The sequence below is a fragment of the Numida meleagris genome, chromosome 1 (assembly GCF_002078875.1).
Source record: "Numida meleagris isolate 19003 breed g44 Domestic line chromosome 1, NumMel1.0, whole genome shotgun sequence".
NCBI lineage: Eukaryota > Metazoa > Chordata > Aves > Galliformes > Numididae > Numida > Numida meleagris.
The window spans coordinates 79,138,109-79,159,337 of record NC_034409.1 but is presented as its reverse complement, the minus strand read 5'-3'; the positions used below and the strand labels follow the sequence as shown (position 1 = coordinate 79,159,337).

The 21,229-nt window shown below is 43.4% G+C and overlaps 1 long non-coding RNA gene across 3 annotated transcripts; it reads right to left on the bottom strand.

Moving 5' to 3' along the window:
- Positions 1,594-21,112, bottom strand: LOC110399472. 3 transcript variants are annotated; one of them, XR_002439225.1, is made up of 4 exons: positions 21,047-21,112; positions 16,598-17,962; positions 4,436-4,723; positions 1,594-1,964 (listed from the first exon to the last, which is right to left on the bottom strand). It is a non-coding gene; the product is annotated as an uncharacterized LOC110399472 (long non-coding RNA). The 3 variants fall into 3 exon arrangements; XR_002439222.1 differs by lacking the exon at positions 16,598-17,962 and adding an exon at positions 20,828-20,927 and having other exon boundaries at positions 21,047-21,093; XR_002439228.1 differs by lacking the exon at positions 21,047-21,112 and adding an exon at positions 18,450-19,796.

The window sequence follows — 21,229 nt, the reverse complement described above, 5'->3', positions numbered from 1 at the left end:
ATCACTAATGATGCTTAAACACCACTTCTTCTGAGCTCAAGATCAGTGCACTCCTAAGAGTAAGAAATTGGGGAAAGGTGGCAGGAGGCATGCGTGGATGAGCAAGGAGCTCATCAATAAACTAAAAGGAAAGAAGAAGGTTCAGAGAGCGTCTAGCCAAAATCAATGCACACAAATCCATGGGCCCCAATGGGACTCACCCATGTGTGTTCAGAGAGCTGGTAGAGGTGATTGCTGTACCACTCTCTGAGGTCTTGGCAAACAGGAGATATGTCTGAAGACTGGAGGATAGCCAATGTCATATCAGTCTTCAAAAACAGCAAGAAGGAGGATCTGGGAAACTGTAGGCCAGTCAGCCCCACCTCCATCCCTGGAAAGGTGACAGAACAACTTGTTCTGGATACCCTCTCTAAGAAATTGGAAGAGGAGAAGGTTATCAGGAGTAGTCAACATGGATTCACCAAGGGAAAATCATGCATGACCAAGTTTGTCACCTTCTCTGATGTCATCTCCAGCTGTACAGATCTGGGGGGAGAGCAGCTGACGTTGTATACCTTGGAGTCTGATACCATCTACTTCAGCATCCTTGTAATGAAACTTAGAAAGTGTGGGATAGATGAGTGAATGGTGAGATGGACTGAGAAGTGGTTGACTGGCAGAGCTCAGAGGGTTGTCATCAGTGGCGCAGAGTCTGGTTGGAGGCCTGGAACTAGCGGTGTTCCCCAGGGGTTGGTGCTTGAGTCCAGTCAGCTTTGTTTAACATCTTCATCAATGACCTGGATAAAGGGATAGGGTTCACCCTCAGCCAGTTTGCTGATGATACAAAGCTGGGAAGAGTGCTGATGCACCAGAAGGCTGTGCTGCCATTCAACAAGACCTGGACAGACTGGAAAGCTGGGTGGAGAGGAACCTGATGAGGTTTAACAAGATCAAGTGTAGAGTCTTGCACCAGTGGAGGAATAACTGCATGCATCAGTACAGGTTGGGGGCTGACCTGCTAGAGAGGAGCTCTGCAGAAAATGTCCTGGGTGTTCTTGTGAGCAACAGGTTGGCCATGAGCCAGCAGTGTGCCCTTGTGGCCAAGAAGGCCAATGGTATCTTGGGGTGCATTAAAAAGAGTGTGGCCAGCAGGTTGAGGGAGGTAATCCTCTCCTTCTACTCTGCCCTGGTGAAGCCACATTTAGACTACTGTGTACAGTTCTGGGCTTCCCAGTTCAAAAAAGACAGAGATCTTCTAGAAGGAGTCCAGCAGACGGCCACAAAGATGATAAAGGGCCTGGAGCATCTTCTGTACGAGGAAAGGCTGAGTAACCTGGGTCTGTTCAGCCTGGGGAAAAGAATACTGATGGGGGATCTGATTAATGTTTATAAATATCTAAAGGGAGGTGAGAGGCAAATGGATGAGGCCAGGTTCTTCTCAGTGATGCGTAGCAATAGGACAAGGAGTAATGGCCTAAAACTTGAACACGGGAAGTTCCACACAAACATGCAGAAGAACTTCTTTATGGTAAGGGTGACAGAGGGTTGGAACAGGTTGCCCAGAGGGTTGTGGAGTCTCCGGAGTCTCCTTCTGTGGAGATATTCAGGATTCATCTGGACACCTACCTGTGCAACCTATTGTAGGGAACCTGCTTTAGCAGGGGGTTGGACTTGATGATCTCTGGAAGTCTCTTCCAACCTCTGTGATTCTGTGACTCTGATTCTGTGAAGGCTTTTGTCTCTCATGGCAGATAGACAGCATACATTAGAGAAATGCATAGGAGTCAAATATGAAGCAGGGAGATAATTTTACTTCTACTTCTCACTCCATTAAGGTTCAGACCAGTCTTCAAGAGTTGGAAATAATGTTCCAAGGCTCAAACTAAGCTGCAAGGTTTGTATCAATATCTGAACATCTCTAAGGTCTACAAGCAAGCTTTTTGGCCTACACCCAGCTTGATTGAAGTATTCCTGGATTCAATTAACTGAAAAATAATGAGATTATTTTGCAACACGCAATTTGATATTTTTTTGTTACAGTAAAGTGAGTGAGCGGTGATTACAGAGCTTAATACAACAGGCCTTGCTGTTCCACTAGAATCAAAACGTGACATGGTTATTTAGGTTAATTTAGCCAGAACTTTTGGGGGGAAGCTGGGACTAGAGGAAAACAGCTGTTTTTCCTTTATAAGGCTATTTTTCGTTAGATAGTTCTAAAAAACGGATTCTGTGACACATTATATAAGGCAAGAAGAAACAGTTCACATGAAAAACATTTTGTTTTCTTCAAAATAAAATACACATTGAACCAAAAGGTACATACATGCACACAAAATCCTTTCTCCAGAACATTCTCTAATAGAAAAAAAACCTGACACATCAAACCCATGTTTGAAACATCTGAATCTTAGGTGCTGAAGGTCATAAGTTTGATCTTGCCAGATATCACTTCTGGGAGCGATGGCCAGTGGCAAGATCAGAGGCAGGGTTGGCAGCAGGCACCCGCCTATGCGAGGCGGCTACATTCAGCTTGGAAGTGACTTCCAAAACACAACTGGTCCATGGGGCACATTTTGAAATTCCACCACCTGTCTCACTCCCCATATCTCGGTGAAATAAAGTGGTTGCCCTCCACAGGCTAAGAAACTCCCACATTACTCAGCAAACTTGAACCAGTCCCTGATCAAGAACCCATCTCAGGATTTTGCTAGCTATGGCAGTCTCAGAGTTGAATAACCTGTGCAGCTTCTATTGCTGCAAACCTATTAAGCAGATTTTATCTCTACATCAGCAGCCAAGATGATTCATTTCTGTAACAAACAGCTGCCACCTTGTACCTCTGCAGATACTTCCACATGAATATGCTCTCAAATTTGTCCTTGTCCACCTTTATTGGGGTACCTTAGTATGTGAAAGCTTCTTTTGAACTTCCTGACATTTTCAATTCAGGTACCATGGGACACTTAAAAAACAAGCAAACAGACAAACAAAAAAAAAACCAACCAAAACTAAAAGAAAAGAATTGACAAGCTATGATCCTTAAATCTCGAGTTCTCAGCTTAATAATGCATTTTCAGCTGTGCAGTTCCAACATTTGTAACTAGTGCTGAGAAAATAATTTGCAGCCAGTAATTTGCTGGAAGAATTTAGTCCCTTTCTCTGTGCGCAGATGGTCCCTGAGCAAAATCAAAATTTCCTCGAATGTACTCATTATTTGAAAATACTCAACACATTTTTGGCAGGGTTTTTTCTCCCTTAAAAAAAAAAAATCCTCACAGACACAGACCAAGAAAACACACAAAAAAATCCTTTCAAATTGACCACAAAAGCATTGCTTGTGTATTCTATAGTTAATATTCTGGCCATGAGCTGCTGGTTTGTTGTAATTTATCAGAGGTTCATAGTATGGTTTCCATTCCCCAACTAGAAGGAAGACAAGAACCCCATAATAAGCTTCATGTAGCCTCCATACAAGGTCTTGCAGTGCTATAGCAGGGCCACATGTCTGAGAGAACGCATCCTAATAGCATGATGGCACACCTCCTCCTCTCACTCCCTAGTCCCATGCTGAGAAATCAGCTCAACCCAGACCAGAACACAAAAGCGTACCTGAGAAATGGTAAGTCATTACAGGACCCTGTGCTGTGAGATCACAAGGTATGGGACTAGCTGAAGAGAGCATAAGATGGAAGTGAACAGAGGAGTCTTTTTAAAATTTGTGAGACCTGACAAGTCTATGCTTTTAAAAAATCATTCTGGAGGACAAATAAATAAGACCTCAAAAACAGATTGATAGGCGGGGTCGGTCTGTCATTTAAACTTCATTACCTCTTCACACCAAGGAACTATGTGAAAGAGAGGAACTTAGTATTTCATTTAACTGAATTTATATCAGGGACTAGAAAGAAGGAGTACTGTTTACCTACAGGCTTGCTAAGGCTACAGTAGACCCACCAGCTTGCAATTCTGTCCTCATGTTCTGTTCACCCACTCCTATTAGCATCGGGTTGTCCTGCTCTGCTCCTTCAGCTGGGAAACTGGAATTTGTCCCAGGCTTAGATGCAAGAGCTGATGTCCTGGAGATGAAGGGATGGGGCATAACCATTACAAATCCTCTGAATCCTCCATGCTTTCCATCAATCTGCTCTCTTTCTGTGCTAATGTGTGTTACTGATGCAAGTGCAGACAGAATTGTGCCGCTCTTTGCAGCTGCTTCAGGGAAGAATCACATTTACATTACTAAATGCAGCTTTCCAGCAAAAACAGAGAGTGAAGTCGGAAGACAGCCTTTGAAAAGGAAGAAAGAGACTTTAAAACAAATAACCCACATTCACTAACATGTATTCAAATACAGACAAGAAGAACAGGAGTAAAAAAAAAACAACACAAAACCCCTGACATTTTTGCTTCTATCAGCCTTTATCACACAGAATGAGGCTTTTATTTTGGCTGTTACCTTTCCTTTTGATAGTCTCTTCTGAATCACATCTCAAACACGCATTTCTTCATTTCCCCACAGTACTCTGTCATGTTGGGTGATCCTGTGCATCACAGATGTGCTCTGTGATAGCCTAACCCAAGCAATGACCAGCAGTAAAGGTGTAAAATGCTTTTCCTCTCCTGGAATGCATTCTGTGTCCACAGCGGAGCTTTTGCAAGAGGTCTTGAATTTGATGTATATCAGGAAGACCGGACAGAGATGTCTGTCTTGCTGCTGTATAGATCTATGATAAACTTATGAATGCTTTGAGGAAAAAAAAAAAAAAAAAGTTTTTTTAAATAGAATTACATTTGCATCCAAATTAATTTAGTATATGTGAGATTCTGTCTTTGCAAAACACCTCACAAAGCTTTTGGGACATATAAGATTCACTATGGGACCAAACAAAATAATTGGTACGCACAGCCCCTACATTTTTGGTAAGACTCTAGAATATTTTTTTTCACTGTGTGACAAAAAATAATGGGTGGTAGAAACTGAGGAATTTCAACAGATGGAAATGGGTAGCCACAGCAAGTCTCAAACAGAAAGGATTTCATGGCATTTACAGGAAAAAAAAAAAAGCAGGAACAAACTAGTTGTTGAAGATGGCATCAGAGTCAATCTTTTATTGGGATAGGTGATGAAGTCCATGCCCTTCAGAACTGCTGTTTATTCCAGCTTTATTATGGAAAATACCATGCAAAGAATGATTCTCAACTAATTTTCAGATAGCTGTCATCAGCTTTTTGTGATAGAAGAAGATTCTACAAAACTGGATCTAAAACAAAGTCCTCTATTTAAAACAAAGAACAATCCAGAGACAGGAGGTCAGTTCTGTGGCAGCTTCCACAGCAGTGAAGATAAAAAAGTAAAACAGCAAGAGCTTTTATAGAAGGCAGCTTTCTCCTTTCTTGAACCTTTTCTGTCTATTATGAAGTAAAAAAAAATAAGGAATTTCCTGAATCAGAAAGCAAAGGCTGACTCACTCCAGAGTTAGGATGTTTGAAATATATAGGGCAAAATCTCAATCCAAACTTAGCAGCTCATTCCTCCCAAAATGCCACTCACCGTGGAACTCTCTTCTCAAGCATTAAAGTGTCTCAAGTTCAGATCCAGATGCAAATTCCTTAACTTGTTAAAAAGTCTCACCACTTTGGAAGTCAAAAGAGGACAAACATTACAGTGTGTGGTCTGAGACATTTCTTGAATCAACCGTTTAAAAAAAAAAAAAGTAAAACAACTTCATTAGCTGATTTTTCTTGTTATTTAACCTCAAGGTTTACACTAGATAGTACATGATATTCCAACCAAGGGAGAAGGATATAGCAAACCAAGGCTTTATTAAGGCCTGCATGTACATGATTTACTTTTCATTAGAATTAGTTATCAGCTAACTAGTAATTCGGGCAAGACTTCTAGCCATGCTTAATACTTTAGTCTTACAACAGAATAATATTTCCAGCATCATTAAAAACAAACATTCAGATGGGAACAAATTAACTCATTTCAATTCAGCCAGCTGCAAAGGCCTCCTTTCTTTTCATGCCATTTCAGAAAAATAATTTCAGCCATTTCCAAATCATCTCTTAAAAATACACGACTTTTGCATCAAGCCTGTAAAGCAGTAAAATTCAGGCCCTTGCACCCCAGTAAGGGAGACATTCCCTGAGGCCCCTATGTTTTTTGGATTTATATCTCGGCTAAAGCTAGACCAACATGCAAACTGCAGATCCCCGGGCCTGGAATCATGTGCTTTCAAATATGTAAGCAGAATCAGCAAGGTATTACATCCTGCATTGGTTTGGGGCTTCAGAGTGAGTAGGACTGCATGGTTCCTCCCTCATCCATCTCCATTCACTGCTGTGTCTGTGGCTCAGGCTGTCCTCTGTCCTTGTTTCACCCCTTTCCACATGATTCCTCCTGCACTTTCTTGACCGAATGTCCCTCTACTGCCAGAGGAAAGCACAAACACAAGACCCAGCTCTAAGGTCCCGCAGGAAGGTTCCATCAGTAGTGTTTTTTTGCCCCACTCCCAGTAGGATGAGGTACTGCACTGACTGCACTGCAGTCATCATGCTCTACCACCCTGCATGATGACAATATGATCTTGGGCTTGCATGAAATAAGGTTCCAGGGTCAGCATTCACCTTCCCATTCTAGGACTCACTGACGGTATCTCCAAAGCCAGGCTTGGCCTTGCACAGAGCAGCTAGCCTTAAAATATTTAGAGATCCAGGTCTTACCCAACAGCTTCCAGAGAAGGACACTTGCCTCCACGAATATACCAGAGCATATAATCAACAAGGAATCTAGCCTTTACTTTGGCACACATTTTGTCCATGGGCACTCAGATCCTTTTTATTCCTTTATCCACTGCACTGGGATAGTGAGCACCAAGAAATACAAAGCTGCAGAAAGCAACACCAAGGCTCTAGCTTGATGCCTGCAACTGGTTTCTGCGTTAAAAGATGGAGCAATCTCTCCTCTGCCTTTCCACTTAGATATTTTCTGACGCTTTCTGAGTAAAAAAGGCCAAGCTTCATTTATTCTTAGGAAAATTTCCAGCCACCCATAAGCTCCTACTGAGTTCTGGTGAGAAAGGCTTTTCTGCAGACTGCATCAGAAAACAGCCCACTCTCAAACCCCTCTTCCTATCCCAAAGCACTCTGAGGAAGTTTGGATGCACATCTGAACTTTTCAGCTTGATGCAGTCTCTCTCTGTGACTCATAGAAATGTTTCCATGAATATTTAAATTTCTGAAGTTCCAAAAGGAAAAAAAAAAGGCTTAAATAGGGAAAGAAAGAGACTCAAACAAATACCATAGCTGCCAACATCTTGTGACAGAAAGTCAATAGCTTTTAAATCTGCATAAAATTACATACATTTCCATGAAATTACTGACATTTGCATACAGTGATGCTTGATACTACAAGGGACTTGCAGCTCCTCCCCAAGACTCCCCAAATCCTAGCTTCTCCCGCAGGCCAAGCAGCATTAATTCTGCTCTCCTGAGCTCTGAGGCACTGGGACAATCTGAGAAGGAGTCACTGGAGTATTTTCACAGAACAGCAGAAATCCCTCTCTGACTAGGAACATGGGCCAGAGGCCTCTGAAAGTTTCCCTGGGACCTCTGCTCCTTCCTCCCTGCCCTCCTCTTCCTCTCCTTCATGGCAGGACAAGGCTACAGTTCAGGCTAGGGAGGACAACTTCTAGCAAGTAGAAAAAACTCTGTCCTAGAATAATAGAATAACCTGAGTTTCAAGTATTGGAACACATTGTTCAGAGAAGTGGTCGAGTCACCGTTCTTGGTTCAAGAAACATGTAGATGTGGCACTGAGGGACATGGCTTAGTGGGCATGGTGGGAATGGGTCAATGGTTGGACTTGATGATCTCAGAGGTCTTTTTCAGTCTCAATAATTCTATGTTTCTATGAGTTGGAAGGAACCCACAAGAATCACCGAGTCCAACTTCTGGCTCCACACAGCACCACTTAAAATTAAAACCCTGTGTCTGAGAGTGTTGTCCAAATGCTCCTTGAACTCAGGTTGCTTGGGGCTGTGACCACTGCCCTGGGCAGCCTGTTCCATTGCCCCACCATCCTCTGGTGAAGAACCTTTTCCTAACTCCCACCTAGACCCTCCCCTGATGCAGCTTCCTGCTGCTCCCTTAAGTCCTCCTCCCTCCTGTCCATGTTCCTCACCACATGCAACAAGTGGATGGTGCCCATAGTGTCACCAGCTAGAAGGTAGCTCTCCTCATGGGGATCAGGGGTCCCCTTCAGCTCCTCACAAGCTGGGTCAAACCCACCTGCCAACACCTGTGTAACACCATGGGTTGAGGAAGGAGGGAATACAGCCTGGTAGTAAAAACAACCAGCAATGCCTGAAGGACTTCTCAGTGGTTGTGACTACAGCCATATCTTTCTACTCCCTCCCCACCCCCATGCTTCTCTCAGCCGTGTCAGCACTGGAGGTACCCAGGAATCAAAGTGTACTTTGTGGCCTCCACACTGGGGGAGCCAGCAAGGCTGTGAGCGATGAGAGGGGCAGGGTGGGAACCTGACATCTTAACATAAATGGAAATTGCTACTTTAGAGGTGGCCTGAGTCAGGGGTTAGACAGCACATACAATTTTTCACCACCTAACAAAGACTAGGATAAGTTTGATAAGCATTCCTTCCTGAAACTGTCTCAAATTGTACTTCCAGCAGAGAGACAGATATATTCTGGAGAATGCCTTGCTGGCTGGACTGACAGCTGACAGTAACCTATTCCCACAACCAGTAAGTACCCTAAATGGACAACTTTTCTCAGGTTAGGGAGCAAGCAGCACATGAGGAGCTGAGGGGCTTCTTTTTTTTCTGCCTATTCATTGCAGCCTAACAGCCAAAAGGACTGCTTGGTGTGGTTAGCTTTCCCCTCGTAACATTTGCCCACCAAAAAAAAAACAAAACCCAACATGCCAGCCTCCTTTTACAGCAGCCACAATACAGGTTAGTAATGAGTTGGAACAAAATGGGGAGTGCTTTGTATCCCACCCCCAGGCCATGGCCTCCCTGTATGTAACTGCTTTTGAAATATATTTGGTAACACACCGAATGTATTTAAAGGGATTGTGGAACTGGCCAATTTTCATGCTAATTAAAGTGCAGGAGATGGAAGTGAGCTGTTTGAAATACATTACAGCACCGAGGAAAACATATTGTGCGCTATCTCATATTTTTCAAGAGACCATATTCAAATCCACTTTCAATCTGCATGCACCGTACTTCTGCTGCTGCCTGTGTTACCAAGCCACAGGCAGAGAATGTCCTGTCCCCATGCTGGCCCAGCAGCAGCCATGGGACAGACAGAGATGTAGCATGTGTCCCTGGAAACAGAGAGAGGTCAGTGGCTGGAAAGGAGCTGGAGCACCAGGCTTTGCATAGGGAAGGTGGGGAAGGGAGAAAATTACTAATCTACACAGACAGCATTGCCAAAGAGGTCAATATTTAACTGTCCTGCGGTGGATGCTTGCAGCAGAGAGCTCAGGCTCACAACGGTGTTTCCCTTGCAAGAACTGGGGGAAGCACAGCGTTCAATTAAGTGTCTGAGGGAAGGGAAGCTGCATGCAGAAAGGCATTTGCAGAGCCTGCGAGCATCCTTTATTTGCCTCTCTAGACAGCAGGATGGCCAGCTGATGCACACCATCCCAGCTAGGCAAGAGCTCGACTGGCATCCCTTAGCCAGGGGCACAGGTGTAGCTCTGAATTTGGGTTTCAGCCTCTCAGTCTGCACACAGTGTTTATCAAATACAAAACACTTCCCTGGCAGGTGTTTTTAGAGCAATTGCTTTTGCCAAGACAAGTTTAGAAACTCTTTATTTTGGGGGATATTAAATGCTGCCCTGTTGTCTATAGACAGTTCTCTTCTGTACAGGATGAGACCTCACCAGAGCACAAACTCAAGTACATGAAGTGGTCTCAGTATGTAGTTCAGGAAGAATCTACATGCAAATTGGTGGATGGGGAGCGTCCTTGTGTACCTCCCAAGGTAGCTGTGCATGTCCAGCAGCCCTCCCACACATCTCTGCATGTACCTCTCCCTCCTCACAGGAGGTGGCTGCAGAGGAGATGAGCTCTCCAGGCATACATCTGTTCCTCTAGGAAGACTGCAGAGAGTAGGGTCTGTTTCTGTGTAGGCAAAGCACAGGACTCTCTTCCATGTGTGACCGCTGTATGTTGGAATTACTTGGCTGTTTTCCTTCTGTTTTCATCTCCTTGCCCTCTCTCACTGTCCTTCGGATACAGGGGGCTGCAAGCATATTAATCCCTGGGGCTGGGAGCTACCAGGCTGCACTGTCAAGTGCTGAGCAATATTTCTTCACCCTCAGGAGGAAATCTGCTTCTTTAAATATTTGTCTGACTCCATGACAGCTTTTTGACAGAACATCCACTCCCCTGTTAACAGTAGTGTTTAGTGGCAAGAGACATCTCTATCAAGGCACCCTCTCCTTTGCAAGCAAACCCGTATTCCCCGCTGGCAACAGCTCTTCCTTCCCTGTTTCAGTTCAAATCTGAGTTTTGTCCCCTGTGTTGTCTTCTGGGAGGGCCTCGCTTCTCAAACCAGAATTTGGAAAGACAGCTGCCCTAGGGCTGGTGCACAGATTGCAAAGGTTAGGCAGCAGCAGGTGAGATGGGGAAAAAAAAGAGGTTCTTCCCATTTTAACTCCACCAAAGGACGGAGGTGGCAGAGTAACTGTAAAAAGAGCAAATCTCTGTTCTTGTGAAATAAAGGCAAGTATCTCTCTTAAATGTTAATTGAGAAGTCTTCCCTTCCTTCAGAGTCTGGCAAGTGATCTGTGTGGGGGTGGGAAGAAGACAGGAATTACCTAGCAATATCTGGAAACACCCTGCAATCCCAGGCATCACGTGGCTTTGGAAGTGGCAGCAGCTCTTGGGAGGCAACTAAAGAAAGCCAAGATGACATGTGGGTGCCGGGGAATTAGCCTGTTCTGTCTGATGCTGTTTCAGCTTTCTGCTGTCAGGTCCAGCTGAAGTCCTTGGCTTTGGAGAGGGGTCATCATTGGTCCATTAGATTGGTTTCTGACTTAGCTACATCATGGTGATGTGGCTGACCAGTCAGTGCTGTAATGAATTTGAAGAGAGATGTCTGAGTTAAGTCATCCCTAAAAAATATCTGAAAGAATAGCCCAGTTGCCATGAGCTTGCGTAGGCTAATCCTTTTAATAAGAAGAATATCTAGATTGCCTTTGTGACATTAGAAATCACTGAATGCCTAAACTCTGCTCTACCAGTGCCTGGCAGACTATAGCATGAGAGATAAATCGGAGTCCCTGCAGGAATGCAGAGTTTGATTAATGGATGATTCCCACTGGACCATGGACCAGAATATAACAGGGCTGGAAGGGACAGCCTGTGCATCAGGTTCACTTCAAAACCAATGATGTGATGCTGTCAAGATCTTTTCTGCAGTGTCTCCTCCATGTAAAGGACAGTAAGACCTTTGCCAATGCTGGTGGTATTCACATTATTTTTCCTCCTCAAGGGAATGAGGAGAATCATCTATATACAGTTAGCCCAGGGGCTCGCAAGATGCATTGTATTCCAAAGAATATGAGAAAGTTAGGAGTCTCAGAGTCTCAGGAGTCTCCGAGTCTCAGGAATCTTAAGGCAGCTATTCCCAGGTCTTCATGCTCTTTATGGTGCTCAGATTAGCAGCACAGAATTTTGCCTTGAAAAGCTGTCTCTCTGGCAGAACTGCTGATACTTCTGTTCAGAGGCAGCGTTGTGTGCTGAGTGTCACCCAAACGAGGGAAGGAGGGATGCTCTCCTACAAGATTTCTAGAAGACGCTGCCATTGTTCAGAGTGCAAGTGGGCTGAGGAGCTTAACAGATGGCTGCAGTGAGACATGGTCTTTCTACAGATGGTGAATTCATTCCCTCTGAGATCAGTGGTGGGCTGGATGACAGCCCAATATGGTTGCAGACTCCAAAAGCCTGTATTCTCCCCCCACACCCTGCTATCATGACATTTTCCTCTTTGGAGAAGGGAAGGGGATTTAGAGAGACAGACGCAGACACAGTACAAGGGCAGGGAGAAACCCAAGAAAATGGCTGATGCCATGGAAACAGGTACGTATCCCTCTGAGGGGTTGTCAGCACAGGAGGAAGGCTGAGCAGTTTTTACTCACTAGCTGTCCTTGTGGACATCCCTTCCAATCCATGGACGTTCACAGGACACGACACCTTCCTTGGTTTTCAAAACATAACTTCTTTGATAAGCACCAGATCCCAGTAAGCAAAATGACTGAGAATGTCATCTCCGAGAAAAACTCCCAAGAAGCCCCTGTCCTGCCGATCTGTCTTTGAGATTACGGTCACATTTTTTTTTTTAACATGAGCCAGTACTAATTAAAATGAACCTCTTGCTGGGTTTTGTTGCAACAAGCTTTTAAAAGGCTAGAAGCCTTTCACTAGGAATTATCCAAACCCGATGAAATCAGTGGAATTAGACAGCAAATGACTTCCTGCTGTGAACAGCTTCAGATTTGAATGGAACCCTACCTTATTCCTCCCATCTCAAAAGAGAACATCAGATTTCAATATTCCTATCAGATAAGCAGCTTATCTAGTTTTATCAAAGGAAACGAGTTGGTTTCTTAGCATTCTCAAAGTCAAAACAGAAAAAAAAAAACAAACAACATTTCAAGCCAGTAAGCATTTCAAGCAAACACATTGGAGAGTTTCAGGTCTTTGTAACTTTTTTTTCCCTCCCCAGTCAGGGCATTCTTTGAAGCCAATCTTCCTCCAGGTGATATGTCAGAAATACAATATTGGAAGGGGTCACTGTGGCCAGGGTTTAGAAAAGCACATCCTAATTCATTCCAGGATGGTCTTGGGCTATTTAGTAGTGATGGTGGTTAATGTCGGAAAGCTGTCTGGAAATGCTCTACTTGGATGCAGTTCTAGGTTCCACAGTGAACATGTAGCTTGGAGGATTATCTCAGCAGTCAGCATCCATTGACTCATTGGAAACCTGACTCACAGCTATTCCTATTAAATGGTATGAACAAAAATTCTTTTTATTTCTGTATCTACCCATAAGCTTGTAAGATGATACCTACAGGGACTAATGCCATATTATCAGGAGCAAGCTTAGCTTCAGCAGGTTAGCATTCAGCAAATCACTAAAGTTGGGCAAAGGTCTGGATTAGAACACATCTCCTGACAGCTGCTGTGCCCTCAGCCCCAAGGCTTGAAGGCTGAGCAGCACATCTCTTGAAATTCACTTGCTTCCAGTTTAATGGAGCGCCTACAAGGAAATTTCACAATAGCGGGTATTCCAAAAGACACTGCTGTTAGTTCAGGTGGCAGAATAGGTCCTGTGATTCAGCATTCAACACCTTCTCTGGAAGCTCTGAAGCAACTCTAGAAATAGTCCTCTTAGGAAAAAAAGAAAAAAAAAAAAAAAAGGAAAAGGGGCATTTGAAACATGCAAGTAGATTTGTAGGTCTGAAAAAAATACAGAGGACATGTCTTGCTGAATATAAACTTACTGGTGTAAGGATCTTGGTCTAACGCTGATGGAAAGGCCCTTTGTGCTACATTCCTTCCTTGCATTAAAGTGGTGTTAGGAAACCTTGCAGGATCAAGCACAATATGAATGATAAATCCTAGAGCTATATATATAAATATGGAAATACCACACCTGCAATATTGTTCCCAGGATGCTATATTATTGGGAGAAACGCCAGTGTAGCAATGCAAGTGGCTTTGCCAAGAGATTCATGGATTATTCCAGAGGAATTACTTTTGGCTTGGTCTCTCAAGTCTGCTAAATACTTCTCTATATGAAATCCACAATACCATATTGTTGAGATACTAAAACCAAGTGAGGAGAGGGAGGGACGGGAAACTTTGAAGCAGAAAGAGCAGAGATCTCCTCAGTCATTCTCCTTCACCCTTCACCACCCCTTTTGTTCCAGGATATTTCCCCTTCCTTTCTAAGCTTCATCTTTAAGCAGGTAAGCCCTGGAACCACTGCAGCAAAGCATGCTGTTATTCAGCCAATAGCCCCTTCTCCTTCCTCTTCTCAGGGAAAATCCTCCTCCCAGAGGACTGTCTCATTTATTTCATTTGTCTCCTTTCCATCTCCCACCCTCTTCTCTGGGGAATACAACACAGACAGATAAGCTAATGAGACAATTAGCTCTCTGCTCCCTGATTGAAGGGCCCTTTATTTCCCTAACCAGCCAAGCCAATTCTCAGCATCGTGAGTGCTTGACTTTATTTCTACGTGATTCATCTTCCCTCTTGCTCATATATAAACCTACCATAAAAGAATATTATTAATGTTGCCAAGTCAAGCACTTGCTTGTTAGCAAACACTTAGACCTAAGCCTATTTGGGGAGCCTTAATTCACCGTCTCTTCTCTCCCACCTCCTCGCAATTCACCTTGCATGTGTATATTATTATGCCCTTTAATAACTCTACCCGACAGCAGTGCAGGGAGCCCAATCCACACCCAGAACACAGACTGGGCAGTGATCCATGAGCAACAATAAGATAGTCACTATTTTATCTTTTAGTTATTTACTGGAATGCCATATAACTTTACTTGGTACCTACCTGCTATCACATGTCTGCAGAAGCAATCATTGCAATGAGCACACAAAGGTTGAGTACAACCACAATACAAGAATCACACTTAAATGTAACACAGCATGTCAAAATCACATCTTAAAATACCAGGACGCTGCAAGCTCTGGCAGAAAAGGGAAGATGGAGATCTGAGACAAATTTAAAGCTTCTCCAGTTTCCCTTTAGCTCAAAGACCTTACCTCCCAGGCAATCACACAGTAACCCCTACAACTGATCTCCATCATACTTTCCCTTTGGGCAGGAAGGGAGAGGAGGTGGCTCAGAGGAGAGAGTTAATAGGAAAGGCAGCAGTGCCCTGCGGTTCCTCTGACCCTGCCATGAAGAGAGGAGCAACATCCAGAGCCCCAACTCCTCTGAGGTCCTAGACTGAGATGAAGATCCAGGGCTCCTGTCTTGATATGGCCTCCTCCATATGTGAAGAAATGCAACAGTGGAGTTCAAGAGACCTGAAGAATCTGCTCAGTAGCAGGACAAAGTCCCAGGTTCCTGTTGTTCTGCCCCCACCACCCATTCCCACTGAGTTGTATAACCAGTTTTGACCACATAACACTGTACTGAATAGTGGAAGTTGCAGTTGGAAGAGTATCAGTCACTCATCAGGCTTTCCCTGACAGCAGTTTGTCCATCAGGCAGGGACCAAGGGGACGTTTTAGTTGTTCCTGTATCTATAGTAAGTGGAAAAGAGAAAAATAGCAGATTATCTATGCCTGGAGTATCACTGTTAACTGTTTGTCCAGTGTTCACTGCTGGTGGCTGCTGCCATTGATCAAGCTCATGAGATATTTTCCACCGTTGTATGACATGTGCTGTATTCACCAATTGCTATTGCATGCTTGATCATTTAAACTGTCACATCTCTTTCTGATTTCTTGACAGACTGCCCCCCTAGATCCTCATAACAGTGAGCAGTGCAGCCTCTGAGACACATCTGCCTAAGAGCATCCATGTCGTCCCTCCTTTTGAGTGGTGCTGCTTATAAGCAGAGTTGCAAAAGGAAGGGGAAGGGTGGAAGCCAATGTCAAAGTTCTCACTGGATCCATTTCATACTTAGTTAAATCTATAGGGGACCCAAAATAAAGCATAGCCTGAATACTACAAATTACTTTAGCCCCAGCCTTTTTCCTTGCTTCTGGTTCCTTTAGTCATTCATGAGAACTCACAAATGTCATGCCACAAGAAAAAACAGATGTCTGCATACCCATACAGAACAAGAAAACTGTCAGAGTTATGATATATTAGTCTAGTCAGACAAATCAGCCCCTAAACTTCTGTCCGGGCAGAATTTGAAGGCTTCATAATTTTTCTGGAATTTATAAGTGCATAAACAGTAATAGAGTAGGCACAGGTCCACAGGTCATGCATCCTAGCCCTATACTTCACAGAAAAATACTCAATGCAAACTACATTTGCCTTGTTTCCACTTGGGATCACCTTGGTAGGTAGGTGGGAAGCCTAGCTACTGCACCATTACACCTCTTTACTTTAAAAGTGTGTGTGAATATATTATCTTTCTTCAGCACTATAGAAGGTCAACAGATGCAGATGGACATGTGTTGCAAAGCTTCCAAGACCTTTAAAAACCTAAAGGGGTGGAAAAGAGGACTTGGTTTCATAAGAGTGCAGAAGATTTGCAGGCAGGTTCAATGGCCCTTGCCCAGCCAGTATTATCAGGAATAGAGACCAAAAGGTTGCAGAAACAGTTAGTTAGATGGCTTGGGAGAAAAGCTCTATTCTCTTTCACAGTTTGACAGATGCAGTGCAGCAAACAGAGAGTTAAGGCTTTTCCCCTGCTACACTGCAGCAAAAATGAGAGATTTAAATAGACTGAAAATGTAAATCCAACATTTACTCCACAGACAGAGTGAAGCAGAGCAGAGGGGAGGGGAGTGAGGGAGGATAGATGATCATTGGATGTGTGAGAAGAGAGATGCATCACATAGTATATATTTTATATGTATTAATATTCATACCAGTTCTTTCCTTTCTCCCTCCAGGCTCTGTCTGCTGCTTCAGTTCATCCATCCAGCTTCAAGAGGGAGATGGATCTTTCAGCCTTTCTCCTGCAACTCTAAGCTAGAAACTGAGTGTCAAAGCAGCACACAATTCCCTTCTCGGGAACACTGCAGGGAGACATTCATTGTAGAGACATCTTCAGACACATCCTAAGTGAAAGCATAGCTTGAGAGAGGGATCTTCCCATGCACACTGGAAAGCACCTTTTTGCTCTTAATCAGAGATGAGCTTGAGCTGAAATGTATAGGAAGCATGGGGTGGTACAAGTTCTTCTCAAGCCCAGAAGGAGAAATGCTGCTTTTATGGATGCGTGGAACTTTAGGAACTGCCATTTCATATCTGAAGGTCTACAACTACATGTGGAAGGTCAGCATATGAGAAGTCTGCAGGAATGTATTTGGGAATTTGAGCAAAGCATACCTTTGGAAAGAGGATGTGCTCAGTGATCGCAGAGATGGTAGTCCAGTCCAATAAAAATATAGTATATATTATATTGATCTGGAATTAAGAGAAATCTTGATGTGGAGAGAGCATGGAATCAGGTGACTGGAACACTTGTTTGGGACTAAACAGATGTCCAACCTAAGACAGCAGCATCAAGATCAAGAAATAATATACAGGCAATATTGCATGGGAAGATAGTTTCAATTTACTGAAAAGAAGATGAGGCCAAAGTTTATGCTTAAAGGCTGTTGCAGTATTTTCATTTTGACACTACTGAAGATTTTCATGAAAAAAAAAATCCATTTTCCAAACTCTGTTCAGAAGAGAGGCAGTAGTAGTCCTGGAAGACTGATGTTTCCCTCAAGACTCAGGTGCTTCAAACTAAGAAGATTTGATGGCGGTGCTTAAAAAGCACTATGTGGCCCAAACAAACATCACAGCAGAGAAATAAATTTCTCTTAACCATGCCAAGCAAAGGTGAGGCTTAACAGTTTTCTCACTGGTCTTGCAAAGCTCTTCTACCCATCATGTTGGTATTCCAGTCTAAGGAGCCTCTTGGGAATTCTTGCTTTCTATTTGGCAATCAAAAAAACTGGGCTTTGATGAAGAAAAGGCTGCAGAGTATTTTTCACAGAGAACAATTTAATCCAAAGGAAGAGACCGGTAATAAGTGAAGTCCTGAGCATAGTTCCATGGTCCAGCAAAGAGGAAAAGCCATTCTAGAAGCCATCTCTGTGCCTTAAATGAAGGCATACGCTGTCGTCTGGCATTAGTCCCAGGAATACCAGGGAACCAAATTTAGAGGTGTGACATGAGTTATCCTAGTGCTTCTGCACTGAGCGCAGAAGATCTAGACAGCAGTATGTATTTGCACTGTCCTGAAATGCAGCAAAAAGGAAAGACATTTTATATTTGCAAGGAGGAGGAAACCCTCCCTTTTTCTTAGCAAACATTGGCTCATTTATGTACTACAAAGGATTGGTCATCCACTATGGAACAGCTTCTCTGAATTCTGGTATGCAAAAGCTGGATTTCAATGATACAGAAAGGTAAAAATCATTGTGACTATTAATCTTTGGACATAGCAACTCAGAGATAATTCCCTATTTTTTGGGAAAAGCGTACAGAAGATTTATCGTCTTTCCTCCCTCAGCAACTGACAGTGCTCACCAAATTAGCATCCAGGGGATAAAAGTTCAGACCACAACTGGCTGCCAATTCACACACCACAATTTAAGTCGGTGCCACTTTACAAGGAAGGCTTTTGCAGGAAGTGCTCAGGAAGGCTTTTGATCTATGGATGTAAAGTAAGTAATTTTTACCCTTGCCATTATTTGGTACAGAAGGAAGAGATTTTCAGCCTACCATGGAAACACAGATTTGTCAGTGTTGTTTGTATTACAGTCACATCCAGGGCCTCCCACTGTGATAGATGCTGAATAAACATGCAAGTGAGAAGTCCACACCACCTAACAAAGATATCCAAAAGGAAAGAAATGTAACAGCCTGTCCAAGAGCATGAAGCAGAGTAGAGACAGAAAACAGCACAAGCTCCTTAGTCACACCTACTTGTGTTTAGTGAGGGTGTAACTTCTTTACAGATTCACGCCTTCAAAGTTACTCTGCTTTTACTCGGAGTGTCAACCAGAGATACACTTTCTGGTTCCTTCATTTCTTCCTTCAGCAGTCTCCTTCTTACCTATAACTTGTAGATTCCATCTCATTTATGATATTAGAGCTGGGCATGAAGTCTTTATTGCAGACCCAGAACACCAAGTTTGCATGGTTTCATGAAAAGCACTAGCAAAGTCTGGTTTCCTCTGGGCTATGCTCAGTTCCAAGAGGTTTGCCTGACTTTTAGTAACAGGTGCTTCACATTGCAGTCTTCCTATCAGAAGAAAGCAAAACTTTCTTCTATCAGTAGCACTTAGCTGAGATCAGACAACTAGTTCAAAAGTTCCTGGGGAGTAAGGGGAAGAAAAAGGTTCTGCAAAGTATGAATCATCTGTTGTATATTCTAAGCTTGCAAGATAAAATTCATGCTGATTTTTTTTTCCTCAGCCTCAAATTAATAGGAATTTAATTCTCAAATTAAACTGGAGAATTTGAAAATCCAAAATAAGTTTTACTGAACACACTTTCTCTTAATCATTTAAAAAACCTGCATGAAAAAAAATAGACCTTTACTCTAAATAGCATAAATTTTACTTTGACATAAAGCTTCTAAAAGTCATTTCAAAAATGTTTCCCTTGAAATTTTGAAATGTACCAAACACATCCCTCAGGCAATTATTTTTTTCAAGTTGATATTTTCCAGTGGAAAAAGATTCCTGTTCTAACATTGCTTATTGCGTTAATAACATTTAGAGCTTGACTAAGAGCTTTTAGCTATATTGTGACTGAAAAGCTTGCTTTGGAAACCACTAATCCAGGCCTGATGCACGCTTACTTCTTTGCAAGCCTATGGCTAAGCACTGGCAAGATGGCGTAGCTCTGTATTTTCACTGCTGCTGAGCCAAGCAGATTTGGTGGGTACATCAGGAGGGGGGTGTGAGGGCAGGAAAGGGCAGAGCATACAGGGGAGGAAGCGCAGTCAAGCCAGTCGAAAGCACATGTAGGCTGGAGTATGGGGTGACCGAAGCAAAGTCAAAAATGATGCTGATGAAATTACAGCTGGTGGAAAATGTTTCTGAAATGCAGCTTGCAGCTGTATGGCTAGACCGTTATTTGCAATTCCTCACTCCCTCAGTGTTTGTGAAGCAAAAATCAGTTTTCCTGAGATGCTGGTGTTTGCAGTTCACGTTGAGTTCATTAGACAGGGGCAGCCAAAAATACTGAAAAACCTGGCAACAAAGTGGTTCAAATATATAGGAAAATAAAATCTAGTTTTGTAAATCCATGGCAAGCTTGATTTTTAAAGTATTCCTTTAAAAATATCTCTCCCCTTATGTGGCTCAGAAATGGACATAGAGGCTTGGCTGCTGCGGCTCTTTCAAGCTCTGCATTTTGTGTACACTATACTGCTCAGGTTGGCAGGGACACAAAAGAATCTGCAGCTGAAATGGCCCATTAGGACAAGATTCTGTTTCTAGAGTTGACAGTACCACTACAAAGAAGATGACAGAGAGACAAGAGCAAGCTTGGGTGAGCATGCAGATGCATATACCTGTGGAGTTGGCTTGCTCACTTTATGACCAGCATTTCTTCCAGGATGGGAGCTGGCTGACCCAGAGCAGCAGTGCTTCCTCCAGGGGTGCCACCCTTCCTGCTATGAAGCATGTACACTTATAGTGAAAGGCTCCCCGCACCTGGAAGGTCGCCTTTCATTGGGCTGGTTTATCAGCCTGCAAACTCCTGCTGTGAATGGACACCACTAATTCAGACTACAATAACAAGGCTTTGCTTTCCTTCTCTGCTGTCTGTACCTGGCCAGGCATGACTCATTTGCAATACCTGTAAACAAAACACGCGACAGCACAGTTCAATTTTGTGCTACACTGAACGATAGGTCTCCTGCAGATGGCCTAGTGATGTACTACAACCAGTGTTAAGCAAGTGACAGAAAGCAGCAAGATGGTGCTGTTGAAATGTTGCACAAAGAATTACTTGAAGCCTTCATCTATCAGGCAAACAAGAGCAGGGGGGAGAGAGGGTTATCTGAGCAGGTGTTTTCAGATTAAGTTTGAAGGAAGATGGAAATGAGAGATTGCAAAACAGTTAGCTCTCTGAAGCCGTAAGATTACCTGGATAGGTCCCTGCTTAGCACATGCCTCTCATTGTCCCCACAGGAAAGATTTTGAGATGGGGGAGATCTCAAAGGGACAGCTGCAGCCATCCAGCATCCTGTGTGCAACATATGATGCTTATCTCAGAAGAATGGATAAATTTCCTCCCACTTATCCAGACTAGTGGATGTTGATTATCAAAAACCCCACAGCTTTTCTCATAGGCTATGCTCTTACCTTTAAGCATGGCAGTGTTTGTGTGAGCTGCTGCTAGGATAGTAACAAGAGCTGGATTGCTCAAGCACCTCCAGTTTAAGCAAGACCCAGAAAGCTGCTCAGCATTTAAAAGGTTCAGAGCCAGCTCCGCCCCAAAGAATCTGAACACCTCCGTTTTTGCTATCCAGATCTGAGCATTTGAGG